This window comes from Podarcis cretensis (genome assembly GCF_951804945.1).
Source record: "Podarcis cretensis genome assembly, chromosome: 12".
Taxonomy (NCBI): Eukaryota; Metazoa; Chordata; class Lepidosauria; order Squamata; family Lacertidae; genus Podarcis; species Podarcis cretensis.
Window position 1 is genome coordinate 32760775 of NC_137181.1, and position 17564 is coordinate 32778338.

The window sequence follows — 17564 nt, forward strand, 5'->3', positions numbered from 1 at the left end:
GTCCTGATCTCCCTCCTCCTCCCCCCTCAACTTTCCAGTATTGTACACATTTGTCTAAATGTGCTTAGAAGCCAGTGCTGTTTTTCTAGAAAGAGAGGTGCTGGACCTCACCTTGTTCTCTTATAATAGCAATGGCACCCACCTGATTGGTGCCAGAACCAAGTTTTGGCTAGGGCAGGGGAAGCCCTGCTAGATCTAGTGTTATCAGGGATTTCAATTGCAAGGAGACTTCTAAGCATGTTCAGGCAAATGTTCTTAGAAGGCTCCTTCAACAGTAGGTGGAAACCAGAGCCAAATGAAAAGGCTGAGCCACCCCAACTGATTATATATAAAAAAGGCAAGCAGCTGAGATCAGGGCAAAGTGAGGATGGTGAGGCAATGCCCCATTCACTTTAATGGGCTAGTCTCCAATGGCTACTTTGGATACTTCTTTTGCTGGTGGTATCTAGAGATAAGCTCCCAAATTGAGAGTTTTGGGGAGGGGGCGAGGAGCAGATACTGGACAGAGGTAGCCCTGGGTCCTTTGACTCTGGAGTCTCTTCATTCCTCTAAGACAGTGATGGCCAAACTTGGCCCTCCAGCTGTTTTTGGACTACAACTCCCATCATCCCTTGTTAACAGGACTAGTGGTCAGGGATAATGGGAATTGTAGTCCCAAAACAGCTGGAGGGCCGAGTTTGGCCATCACTGCTCTAAGAGGTCCCAGGATTGGGCTCCTTGACTATGACAGTGACAGCTTGGAGCTTGTTGTTGTTTAGCCATTTAGTCATGTCCGACTCTTCGTGACCCCATAGACCAGAGCTCCAACCAGTGCCACTGGTTTCAGTAGGGGAGAAATTCAGTAGGGGAGAAATTTTACAAAAGGGAGAATCATAATATAGGCAACCTTTTCTTCCTGGTGTAGTTGTTACTCCTGATATAACAATGATTAACAAAAATGCAAACAAGGTGCATACCTGTTCAGAGTCATTAGGTGTATAAATTCCACCTGGCCCCACAGATGGGCACAGTCTTCTAAGCAAGTTTGATCTCAGACAAAGCAATTCAGTATGATGGAGAATTCATGACTCACTTCCCTTGACACTGAAGACCAAAACCATAAATTTCTACCTTTTACTCTCACTCTCTCTCTCTCTAAATGGTAAAATGCATTCCTTCGCCTGTCCTATTGGCTGTAAATTACCCTGAAACTGCTTCCCCTTGTGTTTGCTTGATCTGCCTGCAAGATGCTAAATTTATGTGCTCAGCAGTCAAAAGTCACCAAACTGGGCATTACATTAGCTGTCATCCCTTTGCTCTCCTCGCTAGGGTACAAAGAGGGCACTCTGTAGATGGCCTGTTGGCATTAAGAGAATGAACAAAGCCTATTTTAATGATGAAAGCAACAAAAGTGGTTTCAGACAAGGTCAAGACCAAAAGTGAGATAATGGGTAAAACATTAATTTTCTGCTTGTTCTTGAGTAAAAAAAAAAAAGCCAAGTGACTGTGTTTTCGGCTCATTGCCATTACATGCCTGTTCAGGCATTTCCCTTCATTCATTCTCAGAATGTATGGATGGAAGGGTGGGGCTCTGCAAGCAAGCACCTCCCCACACTGTCTCCCTCCCTGCTTCACCTACCAACCTTTTGCCCATTGGGTTGGATTCAGAGTACTGTAAATGCAGTTCTGCTCAAGGAACAAGGACTCTGCTTTGTCTCCGCACACAGATCTCAACCATCTCCTGAAAAATATGTTGGGGGATCCTTTGGGACAATGTGGAAGATGGCACAGGCAGCTGCAAGCAGCAGCAGTAAAAACTATCCCTGCCTCAGCTTTTGTTCATGGAAGACTCTGCAAGATCTGTGTCACTTCCATTCATAGAAGCGGCTATTCCATGAATAAACAGACTTATTTCCATTCATGGAAATCCTACCTGTTGCACATAAAACAAATAATTTACAGGCAATTTTAAAGAGTAGTACACTACTATTATTTCTTTCATTAAATAAAATTAAATAAGGAAACTGAATCATCACATATCATTTCTGTGGGAATGTTTAGGGATGCGGGGGAGGATATATTGTCTAAGATATCCTATCCCAACTTGTCTTTACAAGTTCAACAAAATCAGCAGAGTTAACATTCCCCTTTTTTAAACACATGCACAGCAGATAGCTTGTTCAGACTCGTTAAGAGTCTCTGTAAATATTTCCTGGTATTTCCCCCGTTTAATCCCTCCTAAAATAAGATGCTATGCAGTCTTCTGTAAAGTATAAAATGTTTACTCACAAGTAATCATCTGTTCACACAAAGGTTCCCAGAAGGCAGACTTAAAAGGTTAGAACATAATTTAAATGTGGTGACTATCTCCTTATGGGAAAAAGCCCCCTTTTCTTCTCTTGGCCTGAAGCCAAGTGTGCATTTTAGTAGTGCTGATGTTAAGATGGCATTGATAGGGACAAGAGGAGACAAGATGGTCACCAGCCTGTGGTTCTGGATCTTACTACTCCAGGAGAGGCCACACCCATCTCAAGTTACACATAGGAAGTTTCATCTCAGTCCAGGAAAGCAGGAAGTTCCGGCTGGAGGACTGAGACAACCTTCATGTCTACTCTAGCAATGTTGTGTTTGACTGCACCTGATTTTTACATCCCACAATTTCCACCCCACCCCAATGTCTGACTTTGTACCCGAATAAACCTTTCATGAACCAAAACATTTAAAAATCTACTCCAGAGGATGCTAACTACTGGAGATGCTCTCCTGAGTCCGGCTCAGAAAAGTACTCAACTTGGTCATTAAAACTATCTCATAGAAGAGGCAATATTCACAAGCCCTCACAGTCTTCTCCAGCTCAAGCTGAAACCCAAATTATCCAAGTGCTAGCTTTAGCCTTGCAAAGTTATGTCCTCCCTTAGATCAAATATATTCTACTTGCTTAGAGAGAAAACAAAGCAGGGGTGAAATCTGAGGAGTCCTACTTTTCACTGGTCCTCAGCAAGAGGATGATTGCCCCCCCCCCATATTTTGTTCCAACAGGATTCCCCCCCCCCAATGCAACTACTGGAGTAGGGACACTGTGTTAGTTTATATCATGAGTAGGCAAACTAAGGCCCGGGGGCCCGATCTGGCCCAATTGTCTTCTAAATCCAGTCCGCGGACGGTCCAGGAATCAGCATGTTTTTACGTTCATAGAATGTGTCCTTTTATTTAAAATGCATCTCTGGGTTATTTGTGGGGCCTGGTGTTTTTACATGAGTAGAATGTGTGCTTTTATTTAAAATGCATCTCTGGGTTATTTGTGGGGCATAGGAATTCATTCATTCCCCCCCCCAAAAATATAGTCCATCCCCCTCCCCCAAGGTCTGAGGGACAGTGGACTGGCCCCCTGCTGAAAAAGTTTGCTGACCCCTGTTGATGAGAAAGACCAAAGGAAATGGGATAGGTGGCGATTTTGCTAAATCCTTGGATTGACTGGTATAAATTTATTGAGGGGTGTGTGTGTGTGTGTTTGGGGGGGGGATCTCAGGTAAGTTGCAAACTAATCCAATGCAAGCTTTTCACAGCTCACCCATTTCGTAATTTCTATTTTTATACAATTTCATTGAGGAGCTCTAGCTATTGTTACATTGTGCTAATATGAATTTTTGGGACGGGAAAAGTACACACCAGGTACCCAGCTCCTGAGAAACTAACTGAAAATGTACCCGTCAACAATATCTCATCTGGCTGGAATTTATAACTGCACAGTAATTGCACTCGATTGTAGGACTTTGTTTTGATTTAAGGGGATAAAAACTGAAGGTCATATATCTTAGCTTCTCCTTTCCATCTTCATTAGAGACTTTAATTAGGTAGTCTAGTGAAGGCTGTTCATTACTTCATCACAGATCAGTCTCGTACACTAGAAAAGCAATGAGGATTACAGGATTGTTTGTTTGTTTATTCACTCATTCAGTTGATTATAATATTTCCATCTTGCCTTTCTGTCATTTAGGCATCCAAGGTTGCAAACAGAATATTTAAAAAATGAGATGCAGTAAAATATCACAACAGTGAAAAAATGTAATAATAAAAACAGCAGCAATCCTAATGAGCAGATTTTGCAAAGAGAACATTGGAATCAGCAGCATCCAGGTATATTCAGCATACCCTTAGAAACCTATTTAAACATCATCATCTTCATGGCACACTGAAAATGTGAAGGAGCCAGATGGTCTTCCACATGAAGGTGATTCCAGAGGTTGGGCATGGACATCAGTGGTGTGGTGGTAACATTATTGAAGTCCAGATCTATGCTGTCAAAGAGAGTTGCAAAATGCAGGCAGCCACATTGATCCATGATATATTATGGGTTTACAAAAGATTTGGACAAATCCCAAACCAAGAACTGGAGCAGGGCCATTTTGAACAAATATGTGGTTTTTCTGAGCAGAAGCAGAATCTCTATGAAGCCTGCTGCACTGATTCCAGAATTTCTGAACTGCTCCATGGTGATTCAGATGTTTAAAAACCCCTGCAGATGGCAGGTTTGCAAAAATTGAATTTCCCCCCAAGCTTGCCATATACACTAGGGTGGGGAGAGAAGGCAGGAAGAACTCTTTTGTGACTGACAGTCCTGGGTTCTGTTAAAGGGGAAAGGGATGCTGAAGTAATTTATCACCTTATTCTTGACTGTTCTGTTCTCTTTGTCAGTTCTGCTAGTTATGCACACTTTTCTTTTGCCTCTGTGACATATGCCCATACATTCATGTCTGCGAAATCAACTCTGCACTTAATTTCTGTGACTTCTGGTGCCAGCTGCGCAGAATGGGAGCTTGAAGCTCTTTCCCTCCCATTCATTGTAACTCCCTAGTCCCTGCACACATCCTTCTAAAATTTTGCAAGTAACTTTCCGAAGGAACTCTATGTTGCATGTCCTTTTCATAATAAAATTGTTGCCCTCAAAACTGTAAGTTCTCGCCCTCCCCACAAATCAACCTTAAAGATGCCTAGCACATTAAAAAAAATGTTCTCTCCCTGCCCACAAATCAACCTTAAAGATGCCTAGCACATTAAAAAAAACATGTCTATAATTTGGCAGATTTCTGAGTCAAGGGGACTTCTCTCATGCATTATATTTTCCTACAAATTGCCCATGAAACAATAGGGCAGAATAAGTGAATCCCTTTTTAAGCAGCTCAAACTGTAAAGGTGTCCTTAACAGGAAAACCATTTCTGCTATACTTCTGAAATTTGGCAGTATTCATGCATTCTGAAGGGGCTACCATGCCTGCAAATTTTACCCAATTTTACAACAACAATAAGGTTATAGGTGGTTCCTTTTTCAATTGGTTTTCATATCCATGGAAGCAATCTGGTTGTGTGTTCTGTGCTGGAAGACCTGATCAAGCAGATTCTTCTGAACACTTCATGTCCATTGGCCCAGATTTCTCCTAGAACATTGGTCTTCAGCTGGTGGATTATCATCATACTGTTACTTAAGAGTTGTTGTTCAGATAGCACCACCACCATGTTATCTTATGTTATGTTTTATGTGATGTGATATGTGTTGTGTTATATATGTTATATTACAAAAAAAGTTAAGAGAACAGTGGGTAGACAGTAGAAAATTAGACCCCAAGTCAGGTTGGCCTTAAAAGGGCAGTCTTGGGTCTAAAGAGACTATCCCAGAAGACGGCCTCTGCTCTTTAATAAGTTGTGTTTTTAAAAGACATAGCAATGACAGGGGAAAGTAGGCAAATATGCATCTAATCATCAGAAAAGCCCTGCTGGAAAAGACCAAAGGTCTATTCTGTCCAGCATTCTGCTCTGACAGCAGCCAATTAGTTGTCTATGGGAAGCAGGACATGAGCACGTTGCTTTATGTCCTGTGCTCTGCTCCAACTGACATTCAGAGGCACACTGGGTCTAGTACTGGAGGTAATTACAGCTATTATGACTAGTACTCACTATTCAACGTGAACAAATGTGTGGGCAAGAGTTCAGGAGAGGGGAGAACTTAAAGGAGTGGCAGCATTGTGCTTCATGTTGGCATGGCAACCTTTTTTCATTATGACAAACAACCATGTAGGTAAGCTAATACTAAAAGGCTCTTCCTCTCTGCTTTGTCTGTTGCATCCAGTCACCAGACAGGAGTTTGTGAAATGTGGTAAACGAGTCCATAACCCTTTACAGTCATCAATGACTGACGTGTATTCAATAGAAAAAAGATATAGTAGCTTCCTGATAAAGTATGCCCCAAAGGATGGAACCTTAATTTGAATTTATAAAGCAACCAAAGTGATGGTTATGGGGGTGGGTAGTTGCTGTTTTTTTGTTTCATAACTTTTTAAATTATTGGGGCATAGTCCAGACAGTGTAGGATTCTCCTCTACCTCCCTCTGTTCCATGCGTGACCACCTACCTTCCCTTCCCTTGACACAGGTCATACTTGTGGAACCGCTGTACATTCCTCATGGCTCGCGAGAGCACAGCTGCTTCTCTTTGTGTGTAGATATCTGTTAATTTATATTACCACATGATTTCATACTCATGTGTTCCAAGTCCAGCATACTGCAAGTTACTCATTTTCTTAGCCATCTATTCTAGAACATGCTTCCAACTAAACCAATAGCCATTTGAAACATTTACCAACACCAAAGCTGCATTCATAGATGCATTTATCTGGGAATAAGCCCTGTAGAACTCAATAGGGCTTACTTCTGAGTAGACATTATAGGCCTGCACTGTAAATCACTTTGAAAACAGAAGGATATAAATGTGATAAAATGCACGTGGGCGACAGCATTTTTAAAAGGCAAATGGGAATGGGATTATAGCAAGCCTGTAGAGGGAATTTAAGCCTGTCCTTCTCTGAGGAAAATCATTTTTCTGAAGCTTGTATTGTGGGGAGAAGAATCTGCTCTTGGCTTTATTGAGGAATCACACACCCAGACAAACAGCACCTTCAGAGAAGAGATTTTCCTCCAGATCGCAGCAGGGGGGAAAAGAGTTAAACTCCTTCTTCATGATGACCCTGGTTCTGTTATTTGTTAGCCACCCCCACACCATGGTGCAATTTGGGGGGGGGGGGCAAAACCCTGCAAGTTAGATGCAAAGACATTTTTGTCACATCCAGTTTGTTCCACAGTCAATGAATGCCCAGAGCAGTGGCAATGCAGAAGTGACATAGTTATAAATATGATCAAGCTTTGGACCCTTAGAATCCCAAAGGCAGTAGTTCCAGGGTTATTACAGGGTTGCAAATCCCACAGCAGTCAAAAGTCTAACTCATATTCAATAATATTATCAAGAACATGCTGCTGGTATAGCCCCAAAATTTATATTCTGTTACTGTAGATTCTATTAATATCCACATACACAGAAAGCCTAGCCCAGGGCCAAAGTTATACTTTTTGCACAGTGTTTGCACTGGGAAATATTAAGCATTGCTTTGATTATGGCGGCTAGAAGGTAACAGCACTGCTACTTCTACCCAGAGGTTTATTATCACACCTAATGAAACCATATAGTTCTGCTAATAGTTGACAGCTGGTAGTATAACTAGAATAGTGCAAAATGAAACTAATCCCACATAACCCCACTAAAATGCAAATATTGCCCAGATTAAGCACTTTTAAGATCAGCCGAATCTCATGAGTGCTTTATTTTGGCGAGCCAACAGGGAACAATCCTACATTAAGGTGGCACTCCTATTTATATCTAGACTGCAATCCCAAACCCATTTACTAGGAAATAAGCCCCATTAAACTCAGTGGGACTTATCTTTGTAGACTTTACAGGATTGCATTAAAGATTACCTGGTAAAACAACTCCACGGAACACTGAGACTTGCTTTAAAGTAAAGATGCATGTCTTATTTATACTTGCAGGGGAGAAAGTGACATTCAACTTAGAGTCAAACTAGATATGACTTTTATCAAATAGCTTTCATTACACCTTCACTGTATTGTCTTTAGTTCATGCTAAAAAAAATTGTGCGAGAGTGTGTGCATGTGCCATCCAGCTTACCCAGGCAAGGAATTTTAGCAGCCATGTAATTTTAGCATACAATTTAATATATGTTATTTTAGACAAACTTAGACAGCATCTTAAAAAGTAGAGACATCACCTTGTCAACAAAGGTCCGTATAGTAAAAGCTATGGTTTTCCCAGTAGTGATGTATGGAAGTGAAAGCTGGACCATAAAGAAGGCTGATCGCTGTAGAATTGATGCTTTTGAATTATGGTGCTGGAGGAGACTCTTGAGAGTCCCGTGGACTGCAAGAAGATCAAACCTATCCATTCTTAAGGAAATCAGCCCTGAGTGCTCATTGGAAGGATTGATCGTGAAGCTGAGGCTCCAATACTTTGGCCACCTCATGAGAAGAGAAGACTCCCTGGAAAAGACCCTGATGTTGGGAAAGATGGAGGGCACAAGGAAAAGGGGACGACAGAGGGCGAGATGGTTGGATAGTGTTCTCGAGGCTACCAGCATGAGTTTGAGCAGACTGCGGGAGGCAGTGGAAGACAGAAGTGCCTGGTGTGCTCTGGTCCATGGGGTCACGAAGAGTCGGACACGACTAAACGATTAATCAATAACATTTTAGTAAGTATAATTGTTTTTAAATTACAGATTTTATATATTTTTAAAAAACATGCAAATTGTTTTTAATATTTGTTTTTGTAGAACACGTACAGATCTTAGATTTGAGCAGGTGGCATACAATCTTTCATTAAATAGAAGAAATGGACTGCACAGCTTCCTGGTTATGAAATAGTCATTGAAGGATGGAAGAGGGGGGTTAAACTGGCACAGAGCTTGTGGAAAGATCTTTAACCCTTTGCTCCATCCATGGTCAAAACTGAAATTGACAGCAGCAGCAGCAGCAGCACCCTGCTCCCTTGACTGCTGTTGGCTCCCCCCCCCCAATGGGCACCAGTATGAGCTTTCATTCCTTAGCAAATAGCAGGTCTGCACACATTAAGAATGAAAGGATCTGTCAGTTGCAGATCTCACAGTTTCTCATTTTTCCAATCTTAAATTCAGTTTTCCACATTTTGCAGCAAGTTGCAAATTTTGTAAATTGAAAAACCCTCATGAATATTCATCAGCATTTTCGTACAAATTTCTCCTAATAAACACATTTTACGTGTTTTTATGATGTGCACATTTTTGCAAGCAAATTCCTTAAAAGAAATAAGGTTCTTATTAAAGTTTTTCACAATGCAATAAGAGAAGAGCTACAAAATATACAAAGAGAACAAGTAAAATATGGATTCCTCTTCTAAAGGCAATTCTCAGCCCCTACCACCCACAGACGGTAGCAGCCCTTCCCAGCTCTCAGCTGGAATCCTTCCTTTCTCCTCCCATTCTCTCACCCTCCATCAACTATCTACCACCCCATGAGCACAATCCCTAGACCTTAACAAAGACCCCTAACGTATGACTCAAAGAAACAAGAGAAAGGAAAAAGAGAGAGAAAAGAAAAAGAAGCAAGAAAGAAAAGAGAGAGCAAGAGAGCGATAGCAAGCAATTTCCCATAATATAATGGATTTTTGTATGTTATTTTCACTAACACAGTTATTTCAATGCAGTTTCCCCCATTATATACCTTTTTCAGACATTGGTTGTAAAAGTGTGTTACAAAATTCAAGTAAGTGCAAAATTTGAAAGATAGCTGTTTTTCAGTTCACATAAGTGCAGATTTCATACATTTGCCTTTAAATGCATGTTGGATCATATTTCTCCTCCATCCCACGTGTGTGTGTGTGTGTGTGTGTGTGTACACAGTTGCAATCAGGTTCTCACAGAGGTAAAGGATTAATCCCCACCTCCCACAATGCCATGCATGGTCGCTAGCTCTTAATCAGAAAACAACAACACAACTGCAAATAATGTGATATGTCACATGCAAAATACCCACACAGTAAAGATAGGAGCCATACCTCAGTACTATACTCGGGAGATGGAGAACCTGTGGCCAGTTATTAGCATGGTTAATGAACAGGGAGGTTGGGAGTTGTAGAGGATCATACATTACCCATCCTTGAGAATGAGATAATATTCACTTTCTTTAATACGCTATCTATGTTACACACACCCACACCCTGGAAACTGAATAAAGCCTACCATGTTAATGAAACACATTTTAAACACACACACACACACACATATAAACAGTAAAGAAATAATTTGGAAGGCACACTGCCCCAAATATTGCTGAAGTCATCTTGGCCAGCCATGGTAGTGAATTATGAAATGGCAGTCAGTGCTGCATTCAGAGCCCAGCCCTAGTGCCAGTCAGAATGGAAGGTGGTGGAGTAAGGGGGGAGGGAAAATGTATTGCAGGCTGGTGCAGTGGAGATGCCTGGACTGGGCCCATTCCTAGCAGCAGAGTCTGCTGAGGATCCTGCTGAACCAGCTCAGCCCAGCCCCTCCCCACCTTTAAAATGCTACAACCAGCAGGGATGTCACTGGTGGTCATTTCCACCTACCATTTGAATAAGAGTGTTGGGATGTTCCTTGCCAGCTGGGCTTCTTCCATTCCATCCAAACTGCCTCCAGCACAGCAGAGTAGGGGCTAGGCTCACTCTGGTAATCCTAGAAGAACTGTTTAAGCAAATGTTTTGCAAATGAAACAATCCCCAGCAGGGGTGGACTTTTGTCTTTCAAATTTCAGTGGTGCCCTGTGCGAGGCAAACATTCAGTGCCCGCTCTGAAGGCGCAATGGCACTTTCCCCCCTGGTGCCATTGGGCCCGCCGTCACTTAAATATAGTGCACCCACCTCACAGAACACCAGTTCCACAAATTCCTACAAACTACCCCAAATTATCTTGTGGGGGACTTGTGTGAGGGAAAACCTAAAAAACTGGAGTCTCCGGCAGGATTTGATCAAATAAACAAGAGAGATTTTATTTAAGAAAGGAAGTTTATGTCACAAAGTGGGTAAAACACAGGATACTTCAGATTATAATGTTATTTCACTTCAGTTCTTTTCTCAGTTGTTGCATAGCTGTTGCCGCTTAATACTTTGGTTCTTAAACAAGGTGGTACTTCCTGTCAGCTACACACCCTTCAGAAAATCCTACTCTTGAGGTACTCCAAGTAACAGACCCAAGGGATCTCCACACCCCTCTTAACTGGTTTGGGAGTCTTCTCTTTTTGTAGAAGAATCTCTCCGTTCCTGACTGGAATGAGTCCTAAGTAGACTTTATTTTCACAGCTCCTACTTCTCCTGGCTCACCCTCAGCCTCCCAGTTAATTCCTGGCCTATTACTCTTACAGGACACCACACACTGTCCTTCACACAAAGCTCAGAGACTCTTTTCTCCAGCTTGTGATATTTTCCCTCAGAGTGGATGTTTCTACCCAGAACCAACTCTCTCTCCTCTCACTCCCTAGCTCCCAACCTCTATCCCAACCAACCATTTCTCAAAATCCTCTCCTTTTCAACTCCCTCTCCTGGAACCCTGGCCAATCGGAGACTGCCATTTGTTAAGCGTTTGTTGGCAGGGAAAAAGAAAAAACTTGGAGACCCAAGCTGCCCAGCAAAACAAACTTTTCCTTCACACCCCCTGCCTCTCACCTTCCATTCTGCTCAATTCACCACGTCATAGTTGTGACGCCCTGTGTCGCCCCCTAGGCTCAGCGCCCAGTGCAGCAGAACCGGTCACACTGCCTTAAATCCATCTCTGTCCTCAGTTTTAATTGTAGAAATCCACTTGAGAACATAATTCTCCAGCAGTTCTTAAAGGGTTTATGTGATTTCTTGATTGCTGATTGATTTGTTAATTATTGATGAAAAGGGTTTTTTCTAGTTGGAAATATTTATTTCATTAACTTAACAGATTTCATTCAATTTATATTGTATTTTTGTGTGCACATATCTTACTTCTCAGGAAGGATGACACTGTAATAAAGTTCGCAATGACACTGAAGTGCCAAACAAGAAAAGGTTTGAGGGGGAAATGGGCAAGCTGAATAGGCAAGAAAATTCTGAAGGCTTGTTCTTGAAATAATCCTCTAGGTATTGTATTGCCCATTCTGGGGTCGTTTTGGCGGTCTTCCCTAGAATTCAGGGCAAATTATTTGTAATTATTGGTACTAAGGCCCAAGAGGTGGGAGTCAGGAAGTGGGAGTTTGTGGGGGTGGAAAAATTACATCTCCACATTACAGATACTTAGAATTGTTCCAAGAAAAGAATAATCTCTGTGGTATGCCATGTTAAAAAAAGGCCAGAAGTGATTATGTAAGAAAATGGATCCCACTGAATACAGATTAGCAGCATTAACTCTGGCTACACAAAGCAGAGGAGAGATCACAGGGCAGAAGAAGAAAAACCTGCATGCAGAGCTTGTGGGCATACATTAATTAAAGGGTATTATCAATGTGTGTGCTTTAAAAGGATGGAGAAGTGAACATTGTTTGTTTAGCTCCGATTTGGACACTCCTCTGCCAGAAAGATCTAGACTCAGTATTATTACAAAAAGCCATTTCAATCAAATATTTCATTTTGAGCCCCAATTTACCAGTCTCCCATACAATTAAATAAATAAATAAAACATATAAATGTATGATTCTCCATAAAACATATATATTATGGTGGGAGGGGGTAGAGAGATAGTAGGCATATAGAAAAAGCAAGATTGCAACAATAGTGCAAGGGATATCCCCCCTCCAAAACACCTAATATCTATCTACCCTTTGGGAGCATTAAAAATAATACCAGGACCACAGATTTGGAACTGCAGAGTTCAGCTATGTGGCCCAGCTGCATAAATTAGATCTTCATCAGTTTGCCAGGCTTAGGGTTTCCAACTGGGTCTGCTTGCTGTGCCTTTAAACAACAGCCTGACATGTAGAAATTCAACAGGTGAAGAAGCTCCCCTCCAACATTTATCTTCACAGTAGCAAAACCTTCACCGATTGAGTGAAGGTTACAGGACAGGGGAAGGACAATAAGAAAAGTAGTAGAAGTTGTCAGAAAGCTCCCCAGCTATAGAACGAGAGTGGAGGAGGTGAGGGGACAGAAATACAAATGGAAGGAGGAAAATGGAAGATGGATCCCTGTTTGAATTTGTTGTGCAAATCATCCATTTCAAGGTGAAGTCAGCAGCACTGACATTCACACCAACCGAGAGAGAAAGGTTAATCAGAATCAGGGTAGGTACATGGCTTACGTATGAGGAGAAATGCAACCTTTTCCATAAAAAACAATCTTCAAAATGGTTGTCAAAACCTTAGTGGGCTCAGTGGGATAGGGCTTCAACTTTCAGCCAACACTGTTATTATACCTTTGTGTGAATTTGTGTGAAGCACAAGCAATAATAATAATAATAATAATAATAATAATAATAATAATAATAATAATTTTGTCCATGACAGGGAATCCGTTGACACTCAGACTTGAGAATAAAGGCTTGCTAAGTATTTTCCCTCTAGACTTTTCATTTCTTGCTAGTCATCTTGACGTTTTTCACACTCAACAAGGAATAAATCAGACCTGCCCCATCCTCTAAACAATAAGCAGTTTTGATGTGAAGTGGAGAAATGATACTTTTTGACCTCTAAGGATTATAAAGTACAGGCACTGAGAATAAGTCATTCTCATTCAAGCCATGTTCAAGTCTGCAGGCAAACTCAATTGCTCTGTATGAAAACTTCTCTGCCAGACTTTAAAACTGCCAAGATAAACCTACAGCCATGCTGTTCAGAAAAAGGAACATGCCGGAGATGGTGTCTAAAATGAGTCCTGAGCAGAGCCTTGGAAATAACCACATCTGAGCAGCTGCTATTAGAGAAGGGAAGCATGCATTATTGGACATAAAGAAAGATACGTCACAATTTTACTTTTTTGGCAAACAAAAATGGCAAAGCACTTCCTTGGCCAATGTTTCCCCTTTTATTTCCACGCTTCCTCCTCCCCCTGAAATCCATTATGTTTCACAAGACATATGACCAAGAAGATTGCATCTGGCAGTTTCCCCTTGACTATGACCACAAATTGCTATCTTATGAATCCACCAAAGACAGCCTCTGCTTTGATATTAAATAAGGCTCTACTGACAGCATGACCAATTATTTCATAAGCTAACAAGGCCGATTCCACCTCCACCCCCCACCCCGACCTGGCCTAAAGTCTTACAGAAAAGAGCTTTGTCAGAAACTGCCAATTCGGGTGCAAATCAGAATTCAAGAGGCATCTTAATGGTTCACAGAAAGAGGCAGTTACACTCCACTTAAGCCTTAACTTTGGATCTCAGACCCACCCGTTCCCTGTAGGCTAATAGCGAACTGGTGCAAGACCTGGAAGTAGAGATAGCCATAAGTTGTTACAAGGAATTCAGTGGTTGTCTCAAGATTTAGCCATGTTGACTTCAACTGCTGCACTCTAAGTATGAAGTCTGGACAATCGAGCCCAGTGTATTTATTTTCATTAGAATGTGCTCCCACAAATTATTGTTTCAAAGAGCAGTTTTCTTCTCACTGGAGAGAAAGCATAATGGAGCACAAGAACACAGGATGTAGGAGGATGCTTTATACTGAGCCAGACCATTTGTCTCAATACTGTCTACACAGACTGGCAGCAGCACCTCCAGATTTCTGACAGGATTCTCTGTTAGCTCTACTTGGGGATGCCAGCAGTTGAACCAAGGACCTTTTGCCTAAAAAGCAGATGCTCTGGCACAGAGACAAGTCCCTTCCCTCCTTCTCCTGACCCCCCCCCCTTGATCCCTCAAACCCCTTGCTTCTAGCACCTCCCAGCTCATCCCTTCTGCAGACTGCTCTTCAGTGTCCTACCACCACGAACAAGGATCTAAGTCGTAATCTTCTGTGGTCCTCCCTGAGGAATTATTTGGTGGGCAGCTCCCAGCACTCTTCCTCATCCAACCAGTCCCTGATCATGAACCAAAATAATGTGGCTGACCTTGGGTATTCTGCACCTTGACTCTGAATGGTGGTGTCATTTGCTATTATGCCCCAAGCAGCAAAATGTCTTCGGCCATCCCTGTTTAGCCATGCCTTCTTTTAGATATTCCATTGCATTCCTGGAAGGAACTGGAAAGCAATCTCTTGTTTTATTTATATAAGAATTTTCACCCTGCCTTTCTGACATGTACACGAAGTGGCTTAGATCACCATTTCTCAAGAAAACCCCAATATCAAGCCAAAATGCAGAACATGCAGACAATAAGGTCAAGAGTTGGCTCTCAGTGATCAGAAGACCTATGGGTAAAGGTCGGTTACATCAAGGGACCTGCTCAAGTCCTTCATCTTCAGCTGTTCTCCAGTTGCCATCTGTCTCCAATGCTGCTGAAGAGGCCCTGAGTGGTGAAGAGGCCATGGAGGTAGAGGTCTCTGAGCAGCAAAAAGTAGCCATGGAGGAAGAAGGGAGAAGAGAGGGTTTTGGCAGAGCAAATTGAAAACCAAAAAGAAAATGAAAACTTAACAGTTGAGATGCTAGTATAAGACCCAAGAGCAACTCTAGAATCTGAGGCCTCCATTGGCACTGCTCACAGCTCTGAAAACCTGAACGCTGGTCATGAAAGAGACACGCCGGGCAGAAATTTAGCAATAAAACATAAGAGAACAGAGACAGGCAGGCACAGATAAAATAATCTCTTCAGATGAAACATCAAAGCCAAAAACCACTGAAATAATTAGATGTAAAGAAAATGGAAGTAGAGTTTCTTGGTGATCTTGCCCTCTTTTTAAAACGAGAGACTGAACAACAGAGCAGGGGAAACCCTGGGCTCCATGGCGCACAGTACTCCATAATTTGGGTGTGGCAAGTGAGAAGGTGCTCACTCTGGTCCCAGTCAAAGGAGCCTTCCCCACAGAGGAGACACAGAAAAGGACCTCTACCTTGTTCAAGAAAGTGGTCTCTTAGGTATCTTGGACATTTTATGGCTTTAAAAGTCAACACCAACAATCTGAATTCTGCTTGGAAGCCAATAACCCGAAGACTGAGAGGAAGGGGTATCTGTGTGTCTGTTTTTCTAGTAGGAAGGGGAGTGTCCATACCTCATCTCCAAATGCCAAGATCCCAGTCAGCTTCAACTGCAATAAATGCACTTGTGGTGTTTCCATAGTTACTTGGAGGAGCTGCATAACCCTCAACAGTGACTGATCAAACCAGCAAGTTTCCCAACCACCCTTGCTGTAAGGAAGGTACCCATCATGCATTCATGGCTGCTTGGGGATTTGAGCCTTGCAAGGCTCCCTTCTGAGCAACCACACTACTGCCTTTCCCACAAATTGGTGCAGGAGGGCTTCTATGGAGGGGTGGGATAGAATATGGGCAACCGTAATTGTGGGCTTAGCTAGCAGGGCCAGACAAATATCGTACAGCTTGATAAAATATGTCTGCGACACATAACTGGGTGAGTACATTAAAAGCCATAAACTTCTAAGCTTGATATAAAGAGGATCAATGTCCATTGTCAAGTAAGGTTACTCAAGTAACAGGGACATGCAGTCTATTGTTACATGTTCTCTCCTGGCTGACATGTCAGAGGCCTTTGTGGAGACTAGGGCTTTGTAAGGAGATAGACCTGGAGGGAACTGAAGTGTTAGGGGAGATAGTCATAATCAGTGAGACCAAGGCAGTGAGGCTGAGCTAAACAGTATGTTAGTGAGGAATGTGATTTCTGGCGAACAATAGAGTGAGAGCAAGTTAGTGGCTAGAGGAGCAAGTTAGCGAATGAGGGGCAGAGTTGAGACAAAACAACATAATAATGTAACTAGAATTTTGTACCGTGCTTCTGAGATAGTTCAGATGCTTAGCAGGGGATCCTCCCATGCAAGCTATAATGGGTAAAAAAGAGGTTATCATCAAAATCTATCTAAATGACTCAAGTAAAACAGCTTGCATTTTGCCTTATGGGTATCATTAGAACATGACCATCTCTCAATTTTGCTGGACTTTTGGACAGGATGTTCTCCGTGAGTTTCAACTCTTTGCTGCTTACACTGCCTTGCTCATTTGCCCTCTCCATCTGTGGTCATGGACTTTTTTAGTAAACACATTTCTTGCAAGTCAGTTACCTAAATTATTTAAGTGGTATCTACTCAGTTTTGAGAAGATAGCCAAAGAGTCCTACAATGGGTGTCCCCTACCAAGCTGTGTTTACAGCAGCCCAAGCAGGGTGAAATGGCTACATCTAGCCATTCTCTAAATTCCCCACAATTCCTCAGGGTGATGCTTGACACTGGGGGGGCATTTATGAGAATTTAAATGTGATCTAGAGAGCCTGACATCCTGGAGCTACTCAAGAGTTTGAGGCCAGGAAAAAAAACAATTTAAGAGACAAGCATCAACAGATGGTTTCACTAAATCTCTCACTACTCAATTTCTTTGTTGCTTCCAGAATTCCAGCTCCACTGTTTGTGCACTTCCCCAGTTTGACAAAATGTCTCCCACACACTCACACAATGTGCAGCCTGAGTGGCGCAGCGATGACGGAATGCTGGCATAGCAAAATTCTTGACAGTTTAAATTCAAAAACTGACAGTTTGAAACACATATGCGTCTTTAACTGTCTTTAGTAAGAATGGGAATCTCATATGAAACAAAAATATGGAAACACGATTATATGT

General features: G+C 42.1%; 2 protein-coding genes across 2 annotated transcripts in view; one reads left to right on the plus strand and one right to left on the minus strand.

Moving 5' to 3' along the window:
- The window catches only part of DGKB (diacylglycerol kinase beta), a 298387-nt gene extending 280951 nt beyond the window's left edge, over positions 1-17436 (minus strand). The window contains exons 1-2 of the mRNA XM_079947902.1: positions 17397-17436; positions 16723-16772 (exon numbers count right to left, since the gene is read on the minus strand). The gene's annotated coding sequence lies outside the window, so the exon portion shown is untranslated. The remainder of the gene's footprint in view (positions 1-16722; positions 16773-17396) is intronic.
- LOC307199840 (uncharacterized protein) overlaps positions 15334-17564 on the plus strand; it is a 29257-nt gene continuing 27026 nt past the window's right edge. The window contains exon 1 of the transcript XR_013832209.1: positions 15334-16136. The gene's annotated coding sequence lies outside the window, so the exon portion shown is untranslated. The remainder of the gene's footprint in view (positions 16137-17564) is intronic.